This window comes from Dendropsophus ebraccatus, chromosome 6 (genome assembly GCF_027789765.1).
Source record: "Dendropsophus ebraccatus isolate aDenEbr1 chromosome 6, aDenEbr1.pat, whole genome shotgun sequence".
In the NCBI taxonomy this organism is placed as follows: Eukaryota; Metazoa; Chordata; class Amphibia; order Anura; family Hylidae; genus Dendropsophus; species Dendropsophus ebraccatus.
The window spans coordinates 7,177,274-7,198,482 of NC_091459.1; positions in this window are offsets into that span (position 1 = coordinate 7,177,274).

A 21,209-nucleotide genomic window follows, 5' to 3' on the forward strand; every position below is an offset into this window, starting at 1 on the left:
ATTGAAACCTTTAAATATGTTAAAAGGTTCATAAGGTTTAAGAGTTTAGTGTTTTCAAAAAAAGAAGTTGAATCAAAAAACGAGACTCAATGTGAGGTTAAATGGAGGAAAGATCAGAACTAATGTGAGAAAGCAATACTTTACTGAAAGAATAGAACATCTTGAAAGAAATTTCTAGCACATGTTGGTGGTAAATCTGCATTATCTAAATTTTAAAAAAATGCCTGGAATAAACATATATCTATCCCTAGATAATAAGACAGGAAATAATATAAGGGCAGACTAGATGGACTAGGTAATCTTTTTTGCCGAAATCTTATATTCTTCTATGAACAACTCAACGTTACGTACAAAAGTTGCATGTCCAGCTATGCTCTTACACACATGATTAGAGGGAATTTTCAGAGATATAAATGTTGTCTAAAATAATCAAAAAGCAAATACAGCTGAAAGAACTATGTTAGAACATAACTTTGTACAAAAAAGGCTCATAAAAACCTGAAAGCAGAGACCAATCAACTGACTGGGAACATGGCCTCCTTGTATTATAACCACCATTTAATCTGCCAAATAAAAAGTGTTATATAATAGTTAACTGTTAGACAAAAGAAATCCTTTCTACTATATCAGGTGCTCACTTGTGTACGTAGAAGCACTATTGCTGTCTCCTTTTACAGTATTTTCTCCAGTAAGAGCAGAAACCAGGAATGTGTAATAATTCCCTGGAATTAGATTTCCTATGGTGACTGAGGTTGAAGATAGATTTGTATTTAGTGAAGAATTCTCTGGGACCTCAATCATATAAGAACTTGTATTTCCATCTGGTGGCAGCCAGCTAAGAGACACTGATGTAGTGGTGACATTCACTATGGTCAGAGCTTTCACAATGTCAGATCCTAGAACACAAATTTGAAATGAATCCATATTAAACAGTTCTGTTTTTTTTCTGAAGCTTAAAGGCCCTATTTCTTGTTCTTTAGGTTGGAAAATATAAAAAATATATTCCTTTAAAATAATTACAAATAATCAGAATATCAAGTAGTGGAGTATGAGGCGTATTGAGATTGTGTTCTCACTATATGACGCGTAAGTGAGACCACATCTGGATTACTGTTTCCAGTTCTTAAAATCTCACCCATAAAAAGATATTGATAAGATAGAAAGGATACAAAGACTGGCTACTAAAACATAAACCAATAGGAAAGACTTCATGATTTATATTTGTATCGTCTGGAGGAAGGAAGGAAGGGAAGGACATGATCGAAACCTTTTAAGATGTTAAAGGGCTTAAAAAGGTTAAGGAGGGTAGTGTTTTAAAATAGGAAACTAAACAAAAGAGCAAGTACATAAATCGATAAAAAGTAACATAGTCAATAAGATTGAAAAAAGACAAGAGTTCATCAAGTTTAACCCAAAACCCTAGTGTGTTGGTACAATCTGTGGATATTTGCGGGAAAGATCAGAGGCACATTGAGAAAATTCTACTTTACGGTAAGAGTAGTAGATGCTAAAAAAACAACAACCTGAACACACAAGTTTAAATAGAGATTATTAAAACAAGACTGGGAACATGGCCTCATTATACTATATTTAATATATTAATAGCTGCCAAATGAAAAGTGCCTTGCATAACAGTAAGCCATAAAACGAAAGAAAAACACTTTCTACTATATAAGGAGCTCACTTGTGTACGTAAAAGCACTATTGCTGTCCCCTTTTACAGTATTTTCTCCAGTAAGAGCAGAAACTAGGAATGTATAATAATTCCCTGGAATAAGATTTCCTATGGTGACTGAGGTTGAAGAAAGATTTGTATTTAGTGAAGAATTCTCTGGGACCTCAATCATATAAGAACTTGTATTTCCTTCTGGTTGCAGCCAGCTAAGAGACACTGATGTAGTGGTGATATGCACTATGGTCAGAGCTTTCACTATGTCAGGTCCTAGAACACAAATTTGAAATAAATTCATATTAATAATTTCAATAATTTTTCTGAGGCGTGAAGGCCTTATTTTTTTGTACTTTAGGTTGGCAATTATAAAAGTTATATTCCTTTAACGTAATTAAAAATAATCAGAATACCAAGTAGTAGAGTATGAGGAGTATAGAGATTGTAATTGCCCTTTATGAAACCTAAATGAGACTACAACTGGATTACTCTGTCCAGATCTTAAAATCTCACCTACAAAACGATATTGATAAAAAAAAGGGTCCAAAGACGGGCTACTAAAACAAAACCTAATAGGAAAGAATTAATAATTTATATCTGTATCATGTGGAGGAAAAAAGGGAAAGTAAGGACTTGATCTAAACCTTTTAAGATGTTAAAGGGCTTAAAAAGGTTAAAGAGGGTAGTGTTTTAAAATAGGAAACTGAAATCAAGAGCAAGTACCTACATAGATAAAAGGTAACATAGTTAATAAGATTAAAAAAAGACATGAATCCATCAAGCTGAACCTAAAACCCTAGTGTATTGGTATGATCTGTGGATAGTTGGGGGAAAGATCAGAACCACATTGAGAAAATACGACTTTAAGGTAAGAGTAGTAGATGCTAAGAGTATACTTTTAGCAGATCTGCTTGGTAAATCTAGAGTAAATGCCTGGAATAAAAATCTATCTATCCTAAAAAACAAACAAACAGAAGACGGAAAGTAATATGTAGCAGACTAGATTAACCAGCTGGTCTATTTCTGAAAAATATTTCTATTTTATAAGAAAAATTCAAGGTAAAATATAAAAAGTTCTGCCCTGTGGTAAATTCACGCACAGTATTTGGGAAAATAATGTGAGATATAAATGCCTGACAAACTATTTGAAAACCAAACGCTGCTGAGAAATCCGTTAGAACATAGCCTTGTAAAAAAACAAAAAATCCTGATCATACCAGTTTAAAAAGAGACCATTAAAACCTGATTGGGAACATGGCCTTATTAAATTATATTTAATATATTAAAAAGCTGACAAATGAAAAGTGCCTTGCATAACAGTATGTCATAAGATGAAAGGAAAACAATTTCTACTATATTAGGTGCTCACTTGTGTATGTAGAACGACTATTGCTGTCTCCTTTTACAGTATTTTCTCCAGTAAGAGCAGAAACCAGGAATGTGTAATAATTTCCTGGAATTAGATTTTTTATGGTGACTGAAGTTGAAGAAAGATTTGTATTTAGTGAAGAATTTTCTGGGACCTCGATCATGTAAGAACTTGTATTTCCTTCTGGTGGCAGCCAGCTAAGAGACACTGATGTAATGATGACATTCATTATGGTCAGAGCTTTCACTATGTCAGGTCCTAGAACACAAATTTGAAATACATTCATTTTAATCAGTTCCATGTTTTCCCGTGTATTTTAGTCATAAATTAGTTTTTCTTGTGTTTGTTTCCTCATAAGTTGACAACTACAATGGTTCTTTACTTGTAAAAAAGAATAATAATTCCAAAAATTAGTTTGAATATCACATAGTAGCGAATGATGTGTGAAGCAGTTGTGATCCCTCTACAGTATATGTTGCATTGTTGAGACCACCTTTAAAATACTGTCTCTAGTTGGGAAGACCTCACCTACAAAAGATATTGATAAAGTAAAACAGGTCCGAAGAGGCTCTACAACATTGATGGGCGGTCTCAAGCATAAAACGCGAAAGACTAAAAGATCTATATTTTCATAGTTGGGAAAATAAAAAGTAAAGAGGACATGATTGAAACCTGTAAATATTTTAAAAGGTTCATAAGATTTAAGAGTTTAGTGTTTTCAAAAAAAGAAGTTGAATCAAAAAATGAGACTCAATGTGAAATTAAATGGAGGAAAGATCAGAACTAAAGTGAGAAAGCAATACTTTACTGAAGGAATAAAACATCTTGGAAGAAATTTCTAGCACATGTTGGTGGTAAATCTGCATTATCCCAATTTAAAAAAATGCCTAGAATAAACATATATCTATCCCTAGATAATAAGACAGGAAATAATATAAGGGCAGACTAGATGGACTAGGTAATTTTTTTTTTGCTGAAATCTTATATTCTTCTATGAACAACTCAACGTTACGTACAAAAGTTGCATGTCCGGCTATGCTCTTACACACATGATTAGGGGGAATTTTCAGAGATATAAATGTTGTCTAAAATAATCAAAAAGCAAATACAGCTGAAAGAACTATGTACAAAAAAGGCTCATAAAAAACCTGAAAGCAGAGACCAATTAACTGACTGGGAACATGGCCTCCTTGTATTATAACCACCATTTAATCCGCCAAATAAAAAGTGTTATATAATAGTTAACTGTTAGACAAAAGAAATCCTTTCTACTATATCAGGTGCTCACTTGTATACATAGAAGCACTATTGCTGTCTCCTTTTACAGTATTTTCTCCAGTAAGAGCAGAAACCAGGAATGTGTAATAATTCCCTGGAATTAGATTTCCTATGGTGACTGAGGTTGAAGATAGATTTGTATTTAGTGGAGAATTCTCTGGGACCTCAATCATATAAGAACTTGTATTTCCTTCTGGTGGCAGCCAGCTAAGAGACACTGATGTAGTGGTGACATGCACTACGGTCAGAGCTTTCACTATGTCAGGTCCTAGAACACAAATGTGAAATAAATCCATTTTAATCAGTTCCATGTTTTTTTGTTCTCTGAGGCCTAAAGGCCTTATTTTTTTGTACTTTAGGTTGGCAATTATGAAATGTATATTCCCTTAAAATAATTACAAATAATCTGAATACCAAGTAGAAGAATATGAGGCATATAGAGATTGTTATCCCACTGTATGACGCTTAAATGAGACTAAATCGAGATTACTGTGTCCAGTTCTTAAAACCTCACCTACAAAACGATATTGATAAAATAGAAAGGGTCCAAAGACGGGGTACTAAAACAAAACCCAATAGGAAAGACTTAAGGATTTATAATGGTATCGTCTGGAGGAAAGAAGGGAACGTAAGGACATGGTCGAAACCTTTAAAGATGTTAAAGGGCTTTAAAAGGTTAAGGAAGGTAGTTTTTTAAAATAGGAAACTGAACACAAGAGAAAGTACCTACATAGATAAAAAGTAACATAGTTAATAAAATTTTAAAAATAGACAAGAGTCCATTAAGTTCAACCTAAAACCCTAGTTTGTTGGTACGATCTGTAAATATTTGGGGGAAAGATCAGAAAGACATTGAGAAAATACTATGTTACAGTAATAGTAGTAGATGCTAAGGAGAAACTTTTAGCAGATCTGTTTGGTATATCAACAGTAAATGAATTTAAACATGCCTGAAATAAACATCTTTCTATCTTAAAATAAAAAAGAAGAAGAAGAAGAAGAAGAAGAAGAAGAAGAAGGAGAAGGAGAGTAATATAAGGCAAACTAGATGGACCAGGTGGTCTTTTTCAGAAAAAATTTTCTACTTTTCTAAGAACAACTGAAGGTAAAATATAAAGTTTAGCATTATGGTGAATTAACGCACAGTATTTGGTGAAGATATACAGTGTCTGAAAAACTAGTGGAAAATCAATCTCTGCTGAGAAATCTGTTAGAACATAGCCTTGTTAAAAAAAAGTTAATTATACGAGTTTAGAAAGAGACCATTAAAACGTGACTAGGAACATTGCCTTATTATATTAAATTTGATATATTATAAGCTGCCAAAACAAGAGCCTGTTACGTAATAGTAAACCATAAAACAAAAGAAAAACACTTTTTACTATATTAGGTGCTCACTTGTGTATGTAGAACCACTATTGCTGTCTCCTTTTACAGTATTTTCTCCAGTAAGAGCAGAAACCAGGAATGTGTAATAATTTCCTGGAACAAGATTTTTTATAGTGACTGAAGTTGAAGAAAGATTTGTAGTTAGTGAAGAATTCTCTGGGACCTCAATCATATAAGAACTTGTATTTCCCTCTGGTGGCAGCCAGCTAAGAGACACTGATGTAGTGGTGACATGCACTATGGTCAGAGCTTTCACTATGTCAGGTCCTAGAACACAAATGTGGAATACATTTATACTAATCAGTTGTATGGTTTTTTTCTGAGGCTTAAAGGCCTTAATTTTTACTCTAGGTTGGCATTCATAAAAGTTATATTCCCTTAAAATAATTACAAATAATCAGAATATCAAGTAGTGGAGTATGAGGTGTATAGACATTGTGATCCCACTATAGTAATCTTTAGTGAGACTACATCTCAATAACTGTATCCAATATTTGAAACCTCGCCTACAAAACAATATTGATAAAATAGAAAGGGTCCAAATATGGGCTTCAGAAAGAAAAACCAATAGGAAAGTCTAGGACTAGAGGTATTCTGCTACTACTTATCTGTGAGAACCCATTAGGAACCAGGGATGGTTAACCTCGGCAATACAGGGAGTAGTGAGCTACACCAACCCTTTTTCTGTTATTTAATTTCATAAAAAGCTGTATTTTATATAAGCCCTGTTGATTCAGATTTTGAAAGTTATAAGGTACACTTTAACACTTTCATGACCAAGCCCATTGATGCCCGGATGTCCGGGTCAGATTAGTGCAATGTTCCCCCTCGCCTTCTTAGCAACATAGCACTTTTATTTTTCTACCTACAGGGCTGGTTGGGGTGTAATTTTTTGCGCCTTGATCTCTAGTTTTTTTTACTATCATATCGGTGTAAGATAGAATTTTTTATCACTTTTTTTTCCGCTCTAATATATCATTTAAAAAAAATGGTGCCCCCCCCCCACCCCCACCCCGTTTACCCCGTTCACCGTGCAGGAACAATAATGTTATATTTTAAGATATCGGACATTTTTACACGCTATGATATATATGTTTATTTATTTATTTTACATATTTTGATTTCTATAATGGGCAAGGGGATATTTTAAACTTTTATTGGGGGTTTATATAGGGTTCTTTTAATACTTTTAAAAACTTTTTTGTTTACACTTTTATTTTACAGTAAAAGATGCAATCATTAGATTGCTTATAGTGATCCTTGTTATGCCATAGCATAGCATAGATCAGGGTTATCAGCAATCTGTGCATAGACCTGTCTGAGACAAGACTCTATGAACAGATCGCCGATCTGACAGGATGGAGGTAAGTGGCTTACCCCCACTCGTCGGTACAAGCGATTGGGTTCCTCTCGAGACCAACGGGACTTGTCACAGACTACCTTAAATGCCATGATCACTGTGCATCGCAGCATTTAAGGGGTTAATGACAGGCAGCTGCAGAATCCCAGCTGCGTGTCATTGTGCTGGGCTCCCGGGACATCAAGTATCATAATACTCATATCATGATAAACCCTTATTTCCAAGACATCAGAATAGAAGTGGTCTAGGTGTGAAATGATTAGCTGATAGATTCATATATTACTTACATGAATACTCCAAAACATTGTTTTCTAAATAGAACAACCCCAAATTTGTTATAAAAACATAGCATACTATTACAGTAAAACTCACGTGTGTATGTAGAACCACTATTGCTGTCTCCCTTTACAGCATTTCCTCCAGTAAGAGCAGAAACCAGAAATGTGTAATAATTCCCTGGAATCAGATTTCCTATGGTGACTGAGGTTGAAGAAAGATTTGTATTTAGTGAAGAATTCTCTGGGACCTCAATCATATAAGAACTTGTATTTCCTTCTGGTGGCAGCCAGCTAAGAGACACTGATGTAGTGGTGACATGCACTATGGTCAGATTATTTACCATATCAGGCTCTATGAGAAAAATGGAGACAAATTCATGTTAAATATGAATATCATGCACAAGCCATTGTGTGAGTTCCACAAACAGCATATAAATTATAATAAAGAATGTGCATGATGCACTGTATACTGTAATAGGTATTTAGCTAATCTATGGATCCCTCCTAAAATTAACAAAAGATAATCTATAAATTATATGTACCCCAAAATTATGTCATTGAAAAACAATGTCCCTCACAAGAAAGTTCTCATAATGTTACAATGACAGGAAAGTAGTTAATACCTACTGATCATTCTAAACTACAATTATAACAAACAGAGAGAGGGATGAATAGGTAAAGTTAGACTATATATGCCTATTACACCCTGCCTCAAAACTAGGGAGCCGCTAGGTTAGGGCGTCCCCCTCACCAAGCGGAGCGATTCCCTACGCTAGTGGTGGAATTAATTCCACTTGTCCATTGACTAGTGTTGATAACACGTCCAGTGGATTCGCCGCTAGGTCTACGGTATTACAATCGGTCAGTATGCACTGTGTGTTTGTTTGTGTGAATTAGCTGTTAATGGGTAAATTAAGTTTTTATGTCCAAAACGTCATCCGACGCGTTTCCCCCAACAGAGATAGTTGTCTTCTGGGTTCATCAGGGATGATCTTGGATCAAATAGCTCAGTCACGGGAATTCATAGCCCATAGTTGGAGCGTGATCTCATCTGCAGAGTCTGTTCAAGTCGCTTATGGTGATGCTGCAATGGAGCGATCTTCAAGAGGGTCACTAAGTGTGGGTCAGGGTCTGATTGCCCAATGGAGGTTACCCACCAATTAGTGTTAGTAGAGTTAGACAATGAGTAAGTATAGTCTGCATAGTCCAGATGGTTTGGAATACAGCAGTGTACTAGTGCCTGTTGTGCGTCCTGGGAGTACTGTGACTCCCTGTATATCCGTTTGATGTCCGGACCAGGTAGATAGCCCCCGCTCCAGACGTTGATAGGCGTCTATCAACGTCTGGAGCGGGGGCTATCTATCTGGTCCACCACTTTGTTACTATAATTTTTCTTATGCCTGTATTCACATAGTGGGGGCAGGAACATATCTCTACCTAACTTGGAAGACTGCACAATCAAATATTTCTTAAACTACAATTAGAAGTATATTTTGACAGTAACAGGGTTAATAAAAAATGGAGGGAAAAAAATCAGTGAAAGTGCTGTTATACTCACTGGCGGTAACTGTCAGTTCTGCAGCATCTCCAATTACATCTACTCCAGTAACTGCCCTAATGGTAACTGTATACTGGTTTCCAGGGGTCAGACCGCCGACTAAGAATGATTGGAAGGTTGTTGTCTCATTCATGTACACATCTCCTGTCACTTCAATAAAATAGTGACTGTAATTGCCTTCAGGAGGGAACCAGCTTAGATCCATGGAGTTGGTGGAAACGTTGCCAACCTGGACATTCCTGACAACACCAGGACCTGTGGTTAGGAGGAAAAATAAAAATTTTCACAAAGATATTTAGATAGGAACATGCAGTGCCCCCGATGCATATATCACTGATTACTTGTCTGCCCAGTTATGAAGATACCAAAAATATATTAGTTTTGGGGTTCTTAGATCCGTATTTCATGGTTGTAGTTGCTGGTTTAGCAGTTGCTCAGTACTACAATTCCCAGGATACATTGCTTTCCCTCAGCTGGTAATCACAGCCTTCCTACCCTGCCTACTTTCCTCCCCCAGCACTTCTGCCAGTTTCCCGCCCAGAGCTGTTGCAGGACATCCCATTTCACTGAAGACTATTGGACAATCAGTGAGGTTGCAGTACTTGCTGAAACCACAAGGCAGAATACTGTAATCGCAACTTACTCTGCTTAAATGTTCCTATAAAGATATATATGTATCTGTGTATATGACAGAGAGATGGTAAAGTAATCTGGAGGTGCTGGTAAGAAATGTGACTCATGCGAAACACTACTCATCTCCAGTTCAGGTGTGGTTTACAGTTAAGCTTCATTTATTTTCATGGAACAGAGTTGCTAAATCCCACCCAAACTGGAGACAAGAGTGATGCTGTCTCCAGAAGAAAGTGATCATATTTTTCTAATGCTGGATAACCCCTTTTACATCACTCAGGGGGTTGACACTAGAGCTCAGAGACAAGACCCAGCCACAGCTCATCGGAAAATGATGTGTGGTCTCAGGGAAAAGAGAGGCGCTAAAGACAATACATTAGGTGGACTTCTATTTTCTAGTTAATGTCAGGAGTAAAAAATGCAAAAGCAAGCTGAAGCCGGTACTTTTAGTTATTAGACTATGTTGGAAAGCTTTATGTCTTGGGGTAATAGTTTTATTTAAATACAATTTTCTGTTACTTGATCATTAAAGATGCAGTAGGCTATGCAAATCAAATACACCATAGAGAAATATGCATTGGCTTTAAGAATCTGTGCTTCAGCAAACATTAAAGGGAATCTATCAGCTACTGGGCCTCTAGCTAAGGTGGTGACAGTCTGCTGTGGCTGGCAGTCCTCTAGTGATCACGGTACCTTTTGGTAATTTGTCTGTGCAGTGGATTATGCACTTTTTACCTTCCTGAACCCCCATCACCTTAGTTTCTCCAAGGTGCAGCACAGAAACCGTCCTCATAAGTCACTAAATCATCTACTATCTCTCACAATTCTCCTCCTTCCTCCCTCTTTCACTAACAGCTTCTCTTCTCCTACCTCCTTCAGAAACCCTCATAACCTGGTCAGGATCCGTTGCTTGCCAGATCCCATCTCCAGTAACTGTGCTCTCTGGAACGCCCGGTCTGTCTGTAACAAACTTACAGAAGTTCATGACATGTTTATCAATAAATCACTCGACCTGCTGGCTCTTACGGAAACATGGCTACAAGAGTCAGACACGGCCTCACCCGCCACTCTGACCCATGGTGGCTTACACCTTTCCCATACCCCTAGACCTGATAACAGACATGGCGGAGGAGTGGGTGTACTTCTCTTCCCAGACTGCACTTACCAGGTCATTCCCCCTGAGCCCTCCCTCTCATTCTTCTCTTTTGAAGTTCACACCGTACGACTTTTCCGTCCATTTTCCCTGAAAGTCGCAGTCATCTACCGCCCCCCTTGCTCACCTACTAAGTTCCTTGATCACTTCTCTACCTGGCTTCCTTACTTTCTATCTTCTGATATTCCTGCTTTAATCATTGGCGATTTTAACATCCCAATTAACAACCCAATCTCTCCATCAGCCGCTCAGTTTCTCTCTCTAACCTCCTCCCTTGGCCTCTCTCAGCGTTCTAACTCTCCAACCCACAAGGGTGGGAATACCCTGGACCTGGTCTTCTCCAGATTTTGCCCAGTTTCCCACTTTTCTAACTTTACCACTGACCTCTCAGACCACAACTTCCTCTCCTTTATCATAACAAATTCTCGACCTCCTCTTGACACCCCGACCTCACTCATGTATAGGAACTTATGTGCTATAGACACACAACAACATCTAGATACCGTATAGTCATCATTGCCCCCCACCTCTTCCCCCTCCTGTCCTAATTTGGCTGCCAAACAATACTACGACACCCTTAAAACCACCCTGGACAAACTTGCACCCCCTATACCCCAAACAGCCCGACACAGACGACCACAACCCTGGCACACATCTAGAACTCGTTTTCTTAGACGGTGTTCTAGGTGTGCTAAACGTCTGTGGAGGAAATCCAAGACAACAGCCAACCTTCTACATTACAAGTTTATGCTTAGAAGCTACTACTCGGCTCTTCATTCTGCTAAGCAATCTTACTTTACCACTTTGATCTCTTCTCTTTCCCATAACCCAAAACGTCTCTTTGATACCCTCAACTCTCTCCTTAAACCCAAACCTCAGACACCCATAACTAACCTCTGTGCTGAAGACTTAGCCAACTACTTCAAGGACAAAATAGACACAATCCGCCAGGACATCATCTCCCAGTCCCCAGGTAATATTAAAGGAGAAGTCCGGCCAAAATTATTTTTTTATGTTATTATTTATGGAAAGTTATACAATTTTCTAATGTACATTAATTATGGGAAATGCTCATATACTGCTATTTCCCTTAATTTAGTGTATCAGGAAGTGTTAGATTTCTCTCAGAACCAGTGACGTCACGACGAATGGTGTAATTCCTATAGAGTGTCCAGCAGGGGGCGCTCTCTATAGAAGTCAATGAGTACCATTGACTTCTATATATAGTGCGCCCCTGCTGGACACTCCATAGGAATTACAGTGTATGTAATGTAATGTTATGCACTGTACTTTTGTGACTTCATGAATACATTTATGGAATAGTTTGGGGAGCAAGTGTCCTTGCTCCCCAAAGTATCCCATAAATGTATTCAATGAATACATTTGCTGGGCACCGAGCAGGGAGGGAGAGAGGTGCCATCTACCTCCCCCCTCCCTGCTCAGTGCTGGGAACATATACAAAGTAGTACTTTTTGCTATCCCTATCACTGCCCGCGCCGCCGCCGCTCACACAGGGGCTGCTTTTCATGCCCCCCGTCGCTCCCCCTCCTCCTCCCGGCTTCAAACTTACTATCGCGCCACTGATTCCCCGCCGCTCCTCACTATCCAGCCGGCCGCTGACTCCCACCCTCCCTCCCGTTCACCCGCTCGCCCGCCCCGTTCTTCACACTATCTGGCCGCCGCTCTCTGCTCTTGCATGCCCGCCCCCACCCCGGCCGGGAGCACGGCGCTTCCTGTTGTCCCCGGCCGGGGTGGGGGTGGGCTGACGCGGCCGGCATGCAAGAGCAGAGAGCGGTGGCCAGATAGGAACGGGGCGTGTGAACGAGCGGGGGGGGCGAGCGAATGGGCGGGAGTCAGGAGCCGGCCGGATAGTGAGGAGCGGCGCGGGCAGCAGGGAATCAGCGGCGCGATAGTAAGTTTGAAGCCAGAAGGAGGAGGGGGAGCGGCGGGGGGCATGAAAAGCAGCCCCTGTGTGAGCGGCGGTGGCGGCGGCGCGGGCGGTGATAGGGATAGCAAAAGGTACTACTCCCCCATTATCTGCAGATAATGGGGGAGTAGTACTTTGTATATGTTCCCAGCACCGAGCAGGGAGGGGGGAGGTAGATGGCACCTCTCTCCCTCCCTGCTCGGTGCCCAGCAAATGTATTCATTGAATACATTTATGGGATACTTTGGGAAGCAAGGACACTTGCTCCCCAAAGTATTTCATAAATGTATTCATGAAGTCACAAAAGTACAGTGCATAACATTACATTACATACACTGTAATTCCTATGGAGTGTCCAGCAGGGGCGCACTATATATAGAAGTCAATGGTACTCATTGACTTCTATATAGAGAGCACCCCCTGCTGGACACTCTATAGGAATTACACCCTTCGTTGTGACGTCACTGGTTCTGAAAGAAATCTAACACTTCCTGTTACACTAAATTAAGGGAAATAGCAGTATATGAGCATTTCCCATAATTAATGTACATTAGAAAATTGTATAACTTTCCATAAGTAATAACATATAAAAAATAATTTTGGCCGGAATTCTCCTTTAATCCTATTCCCTCTCACTGTTCCTCCTCATCCCTCTCAGCCTTTGAGCCAGTGACAGAGGAGGAAGTCTCCAGACTCCTCTCCTCCTCTCGCCCCACCACCTGCCCTAGTGACCCTATTCCCTCACACCTGGTCCAGTCTCTCTCTCCTGTTATCACTACTTACCTTACAAAAATCTTCAACCTCTCCCTCTCCTCTGGCATCTTCTCCTCGACTTTCAAACACTCCGTCATCACTCCATTACTGAAAAAACCCTCTCTAGACCCCTCCTGTGCTGCCAACTATCGACCTGTCTCTAATCTCCCTTTTATCTCTAAACTCTTGGAACGTTTGGTCTATTCCCGCCTAACCCGTTACCTCTCTGAAAACTCTCTTCTTGACACCCTTCAGTCTGGTTTCCGTCCTCACCACTCTACAGAAACTGCCCTTACCAAAGTCTCTAATGATCTCCTCACCGCCAAATTTAAAGGTGACCATTCACTTCTCATCCTCCTGGACCTATCTGCAGCTTTTGACACTGTAGACCACCAGCTTCTCCTCTCCACGCTCCGCTCTATCGGCCTCAAGGACTCTGCTCTTTCCTGTTTTTCCTCCTATCTCTCTGACCGCTCCTTTAGCGTATCACTTTCTGGCTCCACCTCATCTTCTCTCCCCCTTACAGTTGGGGTTCCTCAGGGATCAGTCCTGGGCCCTCTCCTTTTCTCACTTTACACCTTACCCATCGGACAAATCATCAGCAAGTTTGGTTTTTAGTACCATCTCTATGCTGATGATACTCAGCTATATACCTCCTCCCGTGATATCACCCCCGCTCTTCTACAGTAACTGTCTGTCTGCCCTCTCTAACGTTATGTCCTCCCTATTCTTAAAACTCAACCTTGCTAAGACTGAGCTTCTTGTCTTCCCTCCCTCTGCTAAACACGCTCCACCTGACATCTCCATCTCTGTCTGTGGTGCAACCATAACCCCTACACAACAATCCCGCTGCCTTGGGGTTATGTGTGACTTGGATCTCTCCTTCACTCCTCATATTAAATCTCTTTCACGTTCCTGTAATCTGCATCTAAAAAACATCTCTAAAATCCGTCCCTTCCTTCCTGTCGAATCTGCTAAACCTCTCATTGCCGCTCTGATTCATTCCCGTCTAGACTACTGCAATTCCTTACTAATCTGCCTTCCTTCCTCTAAATTCTCCTCTCTCCAGTCCATTCTTAATACAGAGGCCAGGCTCATCTCCATGTCCAGCCGCTATACAGATGCCTCCCCCCTGTGCCAGTCACTATATTGGCTCCCTATTAAACACAGGATACAATACAAAGTCCTCCTGCTCACCCATAAAGCTCTCCACAGTGCTGCACCTCCCTATATCTCCTCCCTCATCTCTGTCTACCGTCCTACCGGTGCCTTATGCTCCTCTAACGACTTAAGGCTAAAATCCACCTTAATCCGCACCTCTCACTTCTGTCTCCAGGACTTCACCTGAGCTGCACCAGTTCTATGGAATGCATTACCCAAGACTGTCAGACTCACCTCCAATACACAAAGCTTCAAACGTGCCCTCAAAACTCATCTATTCAAGCAGGCTTACCCGGTTCCCTAATTTTGACAGCTACCCTAACCCCCCCCCCCCACACACACACACACACCAAGCATTTAAGCACTTAGACCTGTGCATGCAGGCATTGGCTGGTGACAGGTTCACCCACCCTTACTTGTACTGCCTTATTTATAAAGATGGCCGGACCATAAGAACAATGATGCACTTTGCCCCTCTGCCATACTGTCTCAAACCCCCTCCCGATAGTGTGTAAGCTCATGCATGCGAGCAGGGACCTCACTCCTCTTGTATGGATAACTATATGTATATCTCTGTAATATGCAAAACAAGAGTCCGTGGAGCCTCAGTTACGAGTCTCAAAACACGGGATAGCCAGATATCTCTAGCCTGTTGCCAACGGGGTGCCTCCATGATGGGGAGAGCACCACACCACCCTGATAAATAACCCCTTAAGTCCCACTCGGTTGCGAGTAGGACTTAAGGGGTTATTTATCAGGGTGGTGTGGTGCTCTCCCCATCATGGAGGCACCCCGTTGGCAACAGGCTAGAGATATCTGGCTATCCCGTGTTTTGAGACTCGTAACTGAGGCTCCACGGACTCTTGTTTTGCATATTTAAATTTTTGGGGGCATCAGTGGAGACTCTTGATTGAGTACTTCATTGGAATTTTTTTCGCTGTTCTCCTTGAGTTCAGTGATTACTGTGTTTTGTTGGTTGATTTTTCATTGCCCCAACTAGCCAGAATCCTACCCCACACTGACGAGGGGCAAAAACCCCGAAACGGCTGTCTGTGGGTGGAAGCCTGCCTTTGCAAGCCCTTGTCATGATCGCAATACTCGCACCTTGAGTTAGACATTGACAAAAGGGGCCACCCTGTTGTTTCCCTGTCTATGTTCCAATACTCGCAACCGAGTGGGACTTAAGGGGTTATTTATCAGGGTGGTGTGGTGCTCTCCCCATCATGGAGGCACCCCGTTGGCAACAGGCTAGAGATATCTGGCTATCCCGTGTTTTGAGACTCGTAACTGAGGCTCCACGGACTCTTGTTTTGCATATTTAAATTTTTGGGGGCATCAGTGGAGACTCTTGATTGAGTACTTCATTGGAATTTTTTTCACTGTTCTCCTTGAGTTCAGTGATTACTGTGTTTTGTTGGTTGATTTTTCATTGCCCCAACTAGCCAGAATCCTACCCCACACTGACGAGGGGCAAAAACCCCGAAACGGCTGTCTGTGGGTGGAAGCCTGCCTTTGCAAGCCCTTGTCATGATCGCAATACTCGCACCTTGAGTTAGACATTGACAAAAGGGGCCACCCTGTTGTTTCCCTGTCTATGTTCCAATACTCGCAACCGAGTGGGACTTAAGGGGTTATTTATCAGGGTGGTGTGGTGCTCTCCCCATCATGGAGGCACCCCGTTGGCAACAGGCTAGAGATATCTGGCTATCCCGTGTTTTGAGACTCGTAACTGAGGCTCCACGGACTCTTGTTTTGCATATTTAAATTTTTGGGGGCATCAGTGGAGACTCTTGATTGAGTACTTCATTGGAATTTTTTTCGCTGTTCTCCTTGAGTTCAGTGATTACTGTGTTTTGTTGGTTGATTTTTCATTGCCCCAACTAGCCAGAATCCTACCCCACACTGACGAGGGGCAAAAACCCCGAAACGGCTGTCTGTGGGTGGAAGCCTGCCTTTGCAAGCCCTTGTCATGATCGCAATACTCGCACCTTGAGTTAGACATTGACAAAAGGGGCCACCCTGTTGTTTCCCTGTCTATGTTCCAATACTCGCAACCGAGTGGGACTTAAGGGGTTATTTATCAGGGTGGTGTGGTGCTCTCCCCATCATGGAGGCACCCCGTTGGCAACAGGCTAGAGATATCTGGCTATCCCGTGTTTTGAGACTCGTAACTGAGGCTCCACGGACTCTTGTTTTGCATATTTAAATTTTTGGGGGCATCAGTGGAGACTCTTGATTGAGTACTTCATTGGAATTTTTTTCGCTGTTCTCCTTGAGTTCAGTGATTACTGTGTTTTGTTGGTTGATTTTTCATTGCCCCAACTAGCCAGAATCCTACCCCACACTGACGAGGGGCAAAAACCCCGAAACGGCTGTCTGTGGGTGGAAGCCTGCCTTTGCAAGCCCTTGTCATGATCGCAATACTCGCACCTTGAGTTAGACATTGACAAAAGGGGCCACCCTGTTGTTTCCCTGTCTATGTTCCAATACTCGCAACCGAGTGGGACTTAAGGGGTTATTTATCAGGGTGGTGTGGTGCTCTCCCCATCATGGAGGCACCCCGTTGGCAACAGGCTAGAGATATCTGGCTATCCCGTGTTTTGAGACTCGTAACTGAGGCTCCACGGACTCTTGTTTTGCATATTTAAATTTTTGGGGGCATCAGTGGAGACTCTTGATTGAGTACTTCATTGGAATTTTTTTCGCTGTTCTCCTTGAGTTCAGTGATTACTGTGTTTTGTTGGTTGATTTTTCATTGCCCCAACTAGCCAGAATCCTACCCCACACTGACGAGGGGCAAAAACCCCGAAACGGCTGTCTGTGGGTGGAAGCCTGCCTTTGCAAGCCCTTGTCATGATCGCAATACTCGCACCTTGAGTTAGACATTGACAAAAGGGGCCACCCTGTTGTTTCCCTGTCTATGTTCCAATACTCGCAACCGAGTGGGACTTAAGGGGTTATTTATCAGGGTGGTGTGGTGCTCTCCCCATCATGGAGGCACCCCGTTGGCAACAGGCTAGAGATATCTGGCTATCCCGTGTTTTGAGACTCGTAACTGAGGCTCCACGGACTCTTGTTTTGCATATTTAAATTTTTGGGGGCATCAGTGGAGACTCTTGATTGAGTACTTCATTGGAATTTTTTTCGCTGTTCTCCTAGAGTTCAGTGATTACTGTGTTTTGTTGGTTGATTTTTCATTGCCCCAACTAGCCAGAATCCTACCCCACACTGACGAGGGGCAAAAACCCCGAAACGGCTGTCTGTGGGTGGAAGCCTGCCTTTGCAAGCCCTTGTCATGATCGCAATACTCACACCTTGAGTTAGACATTGACAAAAGGGGCCACCCTGTTGTTTCCCTGTCTATGTTCCAATACTCGCAACCGAGTGGGACTTAAGGGGTTATTTATCAGGGTGGTGTGGTGCTCTCCCCATCATGGAGGCACCCCGTTGGCAACAGGCTAGAGATATCTGGCTATCCCGTGTTTTGAGACTCGTAACTGAGGCTCCACGGACTCTTGTTTTGCATATTTAAATTTTTGGGGGCATCAGTGGAGACTCTTGATTGAGTACTTCATTGGAATTTTTTTCGCTGTTCTCCTTGAGTTCAGTGATTACTGTGTTTTGTTGGTTGATTTTTCATTGCCCCAACTAGCCAGAATCCTACCCCACACTGACGAGGGGCAAAAACCCCGAAACGGCTGTCTGTGGGTGGAAGCCTGCCTTTGCAAGCCCTTGTCATGATCGCAATACTCGCACCTTGAGTTAGACATTGACAAAAGGGGCCACCCTGTTGTTTCCCTGTCTATGTCCCAATACTCGCAACCGAGTGGGACTTAAGGGGTTATTTATCAGGGTGGTGTGGTGCTCTCCCCATCATGGAGGCACCCCGTTGGCAACAGGCTAGAGATATCTGGCTATCCCGTGTTTTGAGACTCGTAACTGAGGCTCCACGGACTCTTGTTTTGCATATTTAAATTTTTGGGGGCATCAGTGGAGACTCTTGATTGAGTACTTCATTGGAATTTTTTTTCGCTGTTCTCCTTGAGTTCAGTGATTACTGTGTTTTGTTGGTTGATTTTTCATTGCCCCAACTAGCCAGAATCCTACCCCACACTGACGAGGGGCAAAAACCCCGAAACGGCTGTCTGTGGGTGGAAGCCTGCCTTTGCAAGCCCTTGTCATGATCGCAATACTCGCACCTTGAGTTAGACATTGACAAAAGGGGCCACCCTGTTGTTTCCCTGTCTATGTTCCAATACTCGCAACCGAGTGGGACTTAAGGGGTTATTTATCAGGGTGGTGTGGTGCTCTCCCCATCATGGAGGCACCCCGTTGGCAACAGGCTAGAGATATCTGGCTATCCCGTGTTTTGAGACTTGTAACTGAGGCTCCACGGACTCTTGTTTTGCATATTTAAATTTTTGGGGGCATCAGTGGAGACTCTTGATTGAGTACTTCATTGGAATTTTTTTCGCTGTTCTCCTTGAGTTCAGTGATTACTGTGTTTTGTTGGTTGATTTTTCATTGCCCCAACTAGCCAGAATCCTACCCCACACTGACGAGGGGCAAAAACCCCGAAACGGCTGTCTGTGGGTGGAAGCCTGCCTTTGCAAGCCCTTGTCATGATCGCAATACTCGCACCTTGAGTTAGACATTGACAAAAGGGGCCACCCTGTTGTTTCCCTGTCTATGTTCCAATACTCGCAACCGAGTGGGACTTAAGGGGTTATTTATCAGGGTGGTGTGGTGCTCTCCCCATCATGGAGGCACCCCGTTGGCAACAGGCTAGAGATATCTGGCTATCCCGTGTTTTGAGACTCGTAACTGAGGCTCCACGGACTCTTGTTTTGCATATTTAAATTTTTGGGGGCATCAGTGGAGACTCTTGATTGAGTACTTCATTGGAATTTTTTTCGCTGTTCTCCTTGAGTTCAGTGATTACTGTGTTTTGTTGGTTGATTTTTCATTGCCCCAACTAGCCAGAATCCTACCCCACACTGACGAGGGGCAAAAACCCCGAAACGGCTGTCTGTGGGTGGAAGCCTGCCTTTGCAAGCCCTTGTCATGATCGCAATACTCACAACTTGAGTTAGACATTGACAAAAGGGGCCACCCTGTTGTTTCCCTGTCTATGTTCCAATACTCGCAACCGAGTGGGACTTAAGGGGTTATTTATCAGGGTGGTGTGGTGCTCTCCCCATCATGGAGGCACCCCGTTGGCAACAGGCTAGAGATATCTGGCTATCCCGTGTTTTGAGACTCGTAACTGAGGCTCCACGGACTCTTGTTTTGCATATTTAAATTTTTGGGGGCATCAGTGGAGACTCTTGATTGAGTACTTCATTGGAATTTTTTTCGCTGTTCTCCTTGAGTTCAGTGATTACTGTGTTTTGTTGGTTGATTTTTCATTGCCCCAACTAGCCAGAATCCTACCCCACACTGACGAGGGGCAAAAACCCCGAAACGGCTGTCTGTGGGTGGAAGCCTGCCTTTGCAAGCCCTTGTCATGATCGCAATACTCGCACCTTGAGTTAGACATTGACAAAAGGGGCCACCCTGTTGTTTCCCTGTCTATGTTCCAATACTCGCAACCGAGTGGGACTTAAGGGGTTATTTATCAGGGTGGTGTGGTGCTCTCCCCATCATGGAGGCACCCCGTTGGCAACAGGCTAGAGATATCTGGCTATCCCGTGTTTTGAGACTCGTAACTGAGGCTCCACGGACTCTTGTTTTGCATATTTAAATTTTTGGGGGCATCAGTGGAGACTCTTGATTGAGTACTTCATTGGAATTTTTTTCGCTGTTCTCCTTGAGTTCAGTGATTACTGTGTTTTATATCTCTGTAATGTCTGATTTCTGTCTATGTATGTACCCCCAGAATTGTAAAGTGCTGCGGAATCTGTTGGCGCTAAATAAATAAAAATTATTATTATTAATGGTAGATGGGAAAGGGGGTATATCATGATATCATACTAAGCCTTTCAGTTGTACATCATCTGCAGAATAATAAGACAGATGGTTAATATGATACTTACGTGTGTACAGACTGATCTCTCCACCATAACCATACAGGAAGGCCTTATTGTCATATGCGGAAACCTGGATCCTGTACAAATTCCCAGATGTCAGATTAGTGATCTGTACTGCAGTAGTGTTCACAGTCCGGTTACTGGAGGGTTCTCCATAGACAGAGATACTGTAGGAGGAATTCTCACCAACATATGGATCCCAATTCAGCCAGACTGTTGTGGTTGTAATAAGTGTAGCAGTGATGTTATCTGTCACTGTAGACGACAAAACATATTACATTCAAAGTCAGAGACATGAGCGGATAATTCTTAGGGTGAATCTTACAACAGGCTCGGTACAAGAATGTTACTAAGACACAATGTGTGGCTATGTTCAGATGACGTTTAAAAAACAGAAAAGAGGTCCCTTTTTTCTATTTAAAAAGACCTCCATTTTTGTGACAATTTAACTGCAATCCATTAAAGTCAATAAAATGGCGGACGTCCAATGCACACAGTTTATTAAATAACAGACGTTCTCTGCTCGGAAGTCAAAATAATGATCATGTCAATTATTTTCAGGTGTCTTTTGCAAACACCTTTTGCGATATTATTTTTAAGTTGGTCACACACAATTTTTCTTTTTCCATCGTCCTTTCATCATTTTTACTATTAA